The sequence below is a fragment of the Vigna umbellata genome, chromosome 4 (assembly GCF_029865625.1).
Source record: "Vigna umbellata cultivar VRB3 chromosome 4, Vumbellata_1.0, whole genome shotgun sequence".
NCBI classification, from domain to species: Eukaryota; Viridiplantae; Streptophyta; class Magnoliopsida; order Fabales; family Fabaceae; genus Vigna; species Vigna umbellata.
This window is the reverse complement of record NC_142168.1, coordinates 24062174-24072226: the sequence shown is the minus strand read 5'-3', so window position 1 is coordinate 24072226 and position 10053 is coordinate 24062174. Positions and strand designations below refer to the sequence as shown.

The following is a 10053-nucleotide window of genomic DNA, read 5'->3' as shown; positions in this document are numbered from 1 at the left end:
TTTTAATTTGGTTAGGAGATTTAAGAATAGACATGATTAAACACAATAGAATTTGATTGAGAATGTACTTTGGTTGGATTTATTGTGAATAATCTAGAAAGGTTTTGCATTTGATTGAGAATTTACTTTGGTTAAATGCATGATCGCCCTCAAATTAATTAAGAATGTACTTTAATTAATTTGAAACTTAAATAATAATCAATTGAACAATTATCTATGAATAACTAATGATGAATCTATCTTGGAAAAGCAGTGGAATTAGCCTATTTCATCATAACTGTTTTTAAGTTTCTTATTTGTTCTTTAAACATTCTTAAACCATTACTTTTATTCATAAGCATTGCATTCATAAGAATCAGATAATCGAAAGCAATTCCGTGTTCGTTGGAAGACAACTCAGGGTTACTTTAACCCTATTACTTTATTGAATACTACTTGGCAATACTGAAGTTGCCTTGAAAAGTAGTATTAATTTGATAGCTTCAACGACAGCCTATCACTCTCGATAAAGGAGAGACAACTTTTTACATCGTTCAACACTTCCTATAAAGATTTCAAGGGGAACTTCCTCAAAGCTGTTCCTTTAAAGGTCGATCGTGCAAACTTCTATTTTCATGAAAATTGACCCAAGTTCCCCTTCTATTGGACCAATGGTCCCAAGAAAGTGATTTCCTGGCCCAAGTCTTCCATGTCACCCGATAAGCTGGAATTGATCAGCCAGCTACCCCTGAAGTCTTCCTCCCACAAGCTCATCAACTTTCTAAACTTTAAGGACCTTCACAATAAAGTGTTCGATAAGTTTCTTTGGAAACCTTATACCGAGCAGTCATTTTCAACTTATCTAAATTTCATAATTTTCTGTATATTATCTTTCTGTTATGGATCCCGGACGGAGCAACACCTTCGCCCCATAAGCAGGAGGGATTGAAGAAATCCGGAGAGGGATGTTCGTCTTTTCCTTCTACTACTCCCAAGCTTGTTGTCGTGCAAACTCCGGTGAACCTTGAGGCACAAACTGCTACCTCAGCCCGACCAGATGTTGTTGCTCCCGCTCGGAAGGTCCCCGAGACTAGCCCCATCTCTTCTACCCCGACACAAAAGAAGAAGAAGGATAAAAGAAAAGCCGCTCTGGAACCCTCAGTGTCTTCCAAGCGCAGCAATAGGGCTTTTCCTGAAGGTCCTCCCCTCTCTAGGCCGCTCAACCCAAATCTATGGGTGGCCTAGGGCCTTTAATTCAACCTTTTTCCCTAAGGAAAAAGAAATTTTCAAGGCGATGACCAAGAAGGAGGCATCCAATATGGGCTATATGCTTGCCGCCCGGTCAACAATGTGCATGACCTATGCTGCTGAAATGAAGAAGGTTGTCACCTTTACCGAGCTACAAGCTCTTCAAGAGAAACTTGCCGCTATAGTAAAGTCGAACAAAGAGCTCACCCTTCGGGTCACAGAGGTCGAAAAAGTTGCTGCTGACAATAAAGCGAAGGCCAAAACTCTACTTGCTGAAGCTCGGACCACCACTCGTCAATTACAATGATCCAACTACGACCTGAAGATTGATCTTCAGCGTTCTACTGAGGAAAACAAAAAATTGGTCACTGAGAGAGATGAGCTTTTAGCCGAGCGAGAAACTTTATGTGGCAAAGTGCAGACTATGGACGAGGAAAATAAGTTCTTGGGCGAGGAAGTTATGAACGAGCATGTCCTTTGTTTCAACAAGGCACTCGCCCAATGTAACTTACTATACCAAGTGACTCTCGATGATTCCTGCTTCGACGTGATGAAGATCATAGTGAATGGGGAGCTTGTGCCCATGCCTGCCGTCCCCGAGACCCCGGGCACGGTTGTTCCTTCTACTAAGCCTCTAGTGGTTGTTGAAGTCATTGAGGAAACCAAAGGGGCTGATGTTTAACTTATGTAATTTTCATTCTTTTTGCATTGAGCGTCTATAATCATTTGCCCTTTAGTTCTTATACCGAACTTTTCTTTTTGAATGAACACTTTGCATTTTTACTCATTCTTTATGCTCCTTGCTCCTTCAATCTTTTTTTGTTCCTAACGAGTTAAGAGTGTTGCAAACCGAGCGTCATACTCTAGGAGTTCCCTTAGAACGTTGCATAGGTCGAAAAATGTTAAGGTGAGATTTACAAAAACGTTCATCACCGAGCGTTAGACTCTAGGAGTTCACTTAGAACGTTCGCTAGGTCATTAAGTGTTAAGGTGAGAGTTACGAGAACGTTCCTCACCGAGCGTTGGACTATAAGAGTTCACTTAGAACGTTCTCTAGCTCGTTAAGTGTTAAGGTGAGAGTTACAAGAACGTTTCTCACCGAGCGTTAGACTCTAGAGGTTCACTTAGAATGTTCCCTAGGTCCAATTTCACACAGCGTGGGGCTATAACAAGGGCTAAGGAGATCTTCTCCACCTATTTATACCTTGTCTCCACATCATGCAACGTTTTGTTGATGAAATAGACAAGTTTGAACTTTGGTTTCTCTTGAACCAAAGTTGCACTGATTGTCTCCTCCGATACCCCCAAGAACAACTGCAAATTGTGCTTTGGATCAAGCCGACCCATTACTAGTGGGTTGGCTAGAATGCCCTTAACCTCACTAAACGCATCCTTACATCGGTCGTCCCAGCTTGTCTCGACACTCTTCTTCATCACCTTAACGATCGACTTGATGCGTTCTGCCAGTCTTAGGATAAAACGAGATAACGAAGTTAGTCGTCCCACTAGGTGTTGCACCTCTATAAGATTCTGTGGGCTTCTCATTTCCAACACCACCTTGCACTTATCAGGATTCGTCTCAATCCCTCTGGCCGTAAACATAAAGCCCAAAAATTTTCCAGCCGGTACACCGAAGGTACAGTTAGCCGGATTCAATCGCATATCATACTTGCGAACCTGGTTGAACACCTCAGCAAGATCTTTTACATGATCTTCTATTGACTTGCTCCGAACGACCATGTCATCCACATAAACCTCCATGCACATTCCAATTTGATGACAAAAAACCTTGTCCATCAAACGTTGATAAGTAGCCCCCGCATTCTTCAAGCCGAACGACATTACTTCATTGCAGTAATTTGACCGCTCGGTGATAAAGGTTGTTTTCTCACTATCTGGGAGGTTCATGGGGATTTGGTTATACCTCGAATAGGTGTCCAAAAAACTCAGCACTTGGAACCTTGAAGCTCCATCTACCAAAGCATCGATGTTCGGAAGAGGATAAGAGTCTTTAGGGCAAGCTTTGTTCAAATCTGTGAAGTTTGTACACATCCTCCACTGCCCATTCGATTTCTTCACCATCACAACATTTGATAGCAAAGTAGTGTACTTTACTTCACGAATGAAGTTTGCTTCTAAGAGCTTCTTCACCTCAGCATCCACTGTCAACCTCTTCTCTTCCCCTAGCCTTCTTTTCTTCTACGCCACCGGACGGACCTCCTTGAACAGGACCAATTTATGAGACATGACCTTTGGATGTATCCCCAACATGTCGGCTACGGTCCAAGCAAACAGATCATTGTTTCGCTTCAATTCTCTGCCGATTAGCTTGGTCTGTTCCTCCGTCAATTCACTTCCAATAAAAGTGACCTGGTCTTCCTTGCGCCCGAGGCCGAACGACTTTGTTTCCCCTAGTGGCTCCATTCGGTCATCTATATTGACTCTTGGATCAAAATCCGCCATTGCCACTTCTGACCGCTTGGCTTTCCTTCGCGAAGTTAAAGGTTCGGCCTTTAATCCCATGACATAGCACTCTTGAGGAACTTTTTGGTCTGCCCGAACGGTGCAAATGGTACCTTTGTCTGATGGAAACTTAAGGGTGAGATGAGGCGTTGAAACTATTGCCCTAAAAGCATTTAGGTAATGCCTTCCTATAAGTACGTTGTACGAGGTATTAGCCTCTACCAACAAAAACCTGGTTTTAAGCTCCTTAACATCTCGTTCGGCTCCGAGACACGTTCTCAAATCCACGTATCCCTTGTGTCTACCCGTTCTCCTACAAACCTCACAATCTGCTCGTTGTAGGGTATGATCAAGTCTTCAGATTAATCCATTTGCTAAAATGTCTTCTAGTAAAGGATGTTGACTGAATTACCTTGATCAATCAAGACTTTTCCCACGCTGTATCGAGCGATAACAGCGGTTATCACCACAGGATCATCCTGCTCGGGTTTCAGGAGCATGAAAATCCTCATCAGAGAATGTGATTGGCGGCATTTTGTGTTTCTTCACGTCCACCCTATGCACACTCTTCAGCTCTCTCAAATGGCTTTTTCTCGCTGAGGCTGATGATCCTCCTCCAGCAAAGCCTCCAGAAATGGTGTTAATGTGACTGCACAGCTGCCGATCTTGACTTCGACTTCTACTACGGCAATCGGAACGTCGGTCATCTCTACGATCATACTGTCCAGATCTCCCTCTTCACGACGGGCTTCTCTCCCCCACTTGGCTCTCACATACCTCCTTAAGTGCCCTACCCTTAACAACTCTTCGATCTTGTCCCTGAGTGTTGTGCACTCTTCAGTAGTGTGCCCCATATTTTGATGGTAGAGACAATGTTTAGTACCATCCACATTCTTAGGCATTGGTTGTTTCTTCAATGGGGGAAGGAGATCTGCGCTCAAGGCTTCCTCTAGCACTCTCACCCTTAGCACATTCAAGGGGGTGTACAGATCAAATATGCACCCCTTCGGACCATCCTTTTACTTTTTCTCCTTTTTTTCGTTCGTCTAGGACAAACATCTTTTTGCCTTCTTTCTGTTCTTCTCCTAAGGATGAAGTATTTTCCTCATGCTGCCTTTTCTGAACAGCTCGCATATCCTCAATCTGGATAAATTCAGCGGCCTTCTCCTGCAATTCCCCCAACGTCAAGGGTGCTCGTGCGAACAGATTGTTTGCAAAAGAACAAGGCCTCAAATCTGTGGCCCAGGTACTCATGATGAACTTGTTGCCCACTCCCTTCACCTGTTGTTCGGTCCAATTATAACGAGCCATGAAGTCCCTTATGCCTTCATCTTCATTCGAATTCATCATTATGTTAAATTGTTTGTACTATCAATATCAATGTATGTTAATATTACATGTCATGTTATTCAACCTATTTTTTTTATACATATTTTATTTGTTAATTAAATTTCTTCTATGCACATACATTGTTAAAACACATTATGGGTTCCATGATCAAATATTGTAAACAACATGAGAAAGATTTTTCTTTGATATTTTATATTAGAAATAGTAAGAAAAATAATATAAAATATAGGGTTAAATATGTTTTTAGTCCCTAAACTATTGGCCGTTTCTGGTTTTCGTCCCTCTTCCAAAGTAAGGTACAATTTGGTCCTCATTCTTTAGAAAAACGTTCGTTTTAGTCCTCAAAATTTTGTCTTTAGTCCTCGTTTTAGTCCACAAAACGTTCGTTTTTTCGACTAAAACGAACGTTTTTTAAAGATTGAGGACCAAATTGTACCTTACTTTGGAAGAGGGACGAAAACCAAAAACGGTCAATAGTTTAGGGACTAAAAACATATTTAACCCTAAAATATATTATATTTTTAAGATTCTAATATAGATTATTTTATAATTTAATTTTTTATAAAAATATATTTTAATTCTATGTAATATATTTATGATAACTATATACTTTAATTTAAACTATTCATTAATTTGTTTTATATCGATAAAAAAACATGAATATATCAGATTTTTTTTTTATCTTGGGTACTTTTTTAATTTTGCTTAAATTTTTTTTATTGAAGTAAAAACAATAGCTATACATATATATTTATATCAAATTTCCTTTATTAATTTATTTTTAAATTTTACCATTTAAATAAAGAAATTTAAATTAAAATAATTATATAACTAATTTTACTTCGTGACAATTTATTTAAGTTTCTAGTTATATTTAACTTTATTATTATAATAATAATAATAATAATAATAATAATAATAATAATAACAATAATTATATTATTTTTTATTAACATAAAAGTAGAATGTCAACACACATAGACGCATATGTTTTCGTAATTATTTTATTTATAACTTCGATTTCCCTTTTTTTCATATTTATTTTTAAATTTATTTCTTAGATAAATATTTTTAAAATTAAAATAATTATTTTATAAATTTTACTACTTTTTTGAATTTAACCTTTTTTATTTATTATGAAACTGTCTATAAAATAAATAAAAATTATTTATAATAAATTTATAAAAATTACCTATATTTAACTTCATAATTATAATAATAATAATAATATTAAATTTATTATTTTCATTATTTAATTTATCGCATGTGTTTTCTATAGTACAACTATATAAAAAGGTTTGTTTTATGTAACAACGGAGGTCTGTTTGTTTAATATACATTTTCTACCAATTTTATCATTATTAATGTAAATTATTTTATTTTTAAAATTTTTAATGTATTTTTTACGAATATATTTTTCATAATTTAATAATATTTTAATTTAATTATTGCCTTAATGTGTTAAAATAATTTTTTAAATGATTTATTGATTTTGATACCAATATATAATCTCTAATGCAATCTAAAACAATAAAATTAGTTATAATAACTAAATTATTTAATTTATTTAAAAGAAAAAGAAATTATCTACCATATTTAAAAAAAATAAAGCTAAATATGTTGAAAAATAAAAATCAATAATTATTATATATATATATATATATATATATATAATTTTAGTTGAAAAAATATGTGATTTAATAAATATTAGATTTGATTAAGATATTTTGATGAAATAAGATATATTTGAACATTTGTTACAATTCTTAAGTTATAAATACTATTTAAGTCTCTTCCTTGATGCATCCTTTTTTCATTCCTTTGATTTTATAGTTTTCTTTGAAGTAAATAATATAGTTAGATAATGACTTTGTGCTAATGATTGTGGTTTTTACGGTTCTCCTGCAATAAATAACTTTTGTTCAAAGTGTTATAAAGATTATCTCGTCAAATTAAAGGGTTGTGAAACGACAAATAAGAGTTTTTGTTTAGAGAATTTATCATCGTCATCATGTACTGCTCAAAGTGAAGGTTCTATACGATTTCTCTTTCTATCACAAATTCCAAGACAAGTGAGAAGAATGAGAGAAAGAGATGCAAGAGTTGCAACAAGAAGATTGAGTTATTAGGGTTTCAATGTCGTTGCGGAGATGTTTTCTGTGAAACACATATATCCAGAGATGCACTCATACCAAATAGATTTTAAGAAAATTGGTCGTCAAGTTTTAATTCAACAAAATCATTTATGCAAAGCGGATAAACTAAAACATAGGATTTAGATTAGTCTTTTAATTTAGAATTAATACATTTAGATTATAAGAATATATAGGATTTTCATTCGAATTCATCTTTATGTTAAATTCTTTGTATTTTCAATAAGTGTATGTTAATATTCAGTGTCATATTATTCAACCTTTTTTTTATACATATTTTATTTGGTTAGTCTGTTAATCAAATTTATTATATGCACATACATTATTAAAACACATTATGGGTTCTATGATTAAATATTGTAAAGAACATAAGAAAGGTTTTTCTTTTATATTTTATATTTGAAATAGTAATAAAAATAATGTAAAATATATTATAGTTTTAAATTTTTTATAAAAATATATTTCAATTCTAGGTAATATATTTATGATAACTATATACTTTAATTTAAACTATTCATTAATTTGTTTTATATTGAAAAAAAAAACATGAATATATCGCATTTTTTTTATCTCGGGTACTTTTTTAATTTTGCTTAAATTTTTTTTATTGAAGTCAAAACAATAGCTATACGTATATATTTATATGAAATTTCCTTTATTAATTTATTTTTAAATTTTACCATTTAAATAAAGAAATTAAAATTAAAATAATTATATAACTAATTTTACTTCTTATGTGACAATTTATTTAAGTTTTAAAACTTTACCCGAGAAAAATTTAAAAACAATTTAAAATTAAATTATAAAAACTAGTTATATTTAACTTTGTTATTATTATAATAATAATAATAATTATATTATTTTTTATTAACATAAAAATAGAATGTCAAGACACATAGACGCATATGTTTTCCTAATTATTTTATTTATAACTTGGATTTCCTTTTTCATATTTATTTTTTAAATTTATTTCTTAGATAAATATTTTTAAAATTAAAATAATTATTTTATCAATTTTACTACTTTTTTGAATTTAACCTTTTTTATTTCTTATGAAACTGTCTATAAAATAAATAAAAATTATTTATAACAAATTTATAAAAATTACCTATATTTAACTTCATAATTATAATAATAATAATAATAATAATAATAATAATAATATTAAATTTATTATTTTCATTATTTATCGCATGTGTTTCCTATAGTATAACTATATAAAATGGTTTGTTTTACGTAACAACGGGTAATTTTTTTAATATACATTTTCTACCAATTTTATCCTTATTAATGTAAATTATTTTATTTTTAAAATTTTTAATGTATTTTTTACGAATATATTTTTCATAAATTTAACAATATTTTCATTTAATTATTGTCTTAATATGTTAAAATATTTTTTTAAATGATTTATTGATTTTGATACCAATAGATTATCTCTAATGTAACTTTAAACAATAAAATTAGTTATAATAACTAAATTATTTATTTTAATTAAAAAAACAAATTATCTACCATATTAAAAAAAATAAAGCTAAATACGTTGAAAAAAATAAATTATTAATTAATTACATATATATATATATATATATATATATATATATATATATATATATATATATATATATATATATATATATATATATAAACAATTTCAACTCAAGAATAAAACAAGTAAAACACTCGCTTTAGATTTTCAAAAAGGTGGCCTCAATTTTTTTAATTTTTTAGTACTAATATATTTTTATCATATTAATTATAAAATTATGTTTAAGAAAAAAAAATTATATTTGTTAATATTAATATATCTCTATTAAATTAATTACAATTATATGTTTTAGAGTAAAATTTAATTAAAAAACGTATTAGTAATTTTAATATATTATCTGTTTAAAACTATTACAAAAATAATATTTCTTTTATTATCCAACATGTATGACAAATTTTTAATTATCCCTATATCTTTTAAAAAATACTTACTATTTATAGAAACCACTAATACATTATATTGTAATGTGAATTTAATATATATATATATATATATATATATATATATATAAATATAATTTTACTTGAAAAAATATGCTATAAAAATTAGATTTGAATAAGATATTTTGATAAGATAACATATATTTGGACATTTGTTATAATTTTTAAGTTATAAATACTGTTTAAGACTCTTCATTGTTGCACCCTTTTTTTCATTTTATTGATTTTATAATTTTCTTTGAAGTAAATAATATCGTTACATCATCACTTTGTGTTAATGATTGTGGTTTTTATGGTTCTCCTACAACAAATAATCTTTGTTCAAATTGTTATAAAGATTATCTCGCCAAATCAAAGGATTTATTATCGGCATCATGTACTGCTTAAAGTGAAGGTTCTATATTTGATGATATGATTTCTCTTTCTAATTCCAAGACAAGTGAGAAGAATGAGAGAAAGAGATGCAAGAGTTGCAACAAGAAGATTGGGTTATTAGGGTTTCAATGTCGTTGTGGAAATGTTTTTTGTGGAACACACAGATATCCAGAAATGCACTCATGCGAAATAGATTTTAAGAAAATTGGTCGTGAAGTTTTAATTCAACAAAATCCTTTATGCAAAGCGGATAAACTAAAGCATAGGATTTAGATTAGTCTTTCAATTTAGAATTAAGCCATTTAGATTATAAGAATATATAGGATTTTCATTCGAATTCATCTTTATGTTAAATTTAACCCTTAGCATCAATCCCTTAGCATCAAACCCTCCGTTGGGATAACCCAACAACCATACATACATTCCTAGGAAAATCTAACACAAATATTACATAAACCCTATGTTCATGCATACATAAACACTTGCCCAACAAAAA

General features: G+C 31.3%; 1 pseudogene; it reads left to right on the top strand.

Moving 5' to 3' along the window:
- Positions 1–5174: 5174 nt before the first annotated feature.
- On the top strand, positions 5175–9830 carry LOC124846198 (zinc finger A20 and AN1 domain-containing stress-associated protein 1-like; annotated as a pseudogene).
- Positions 9831–10053: the final 223 nt, after the last annotated feature.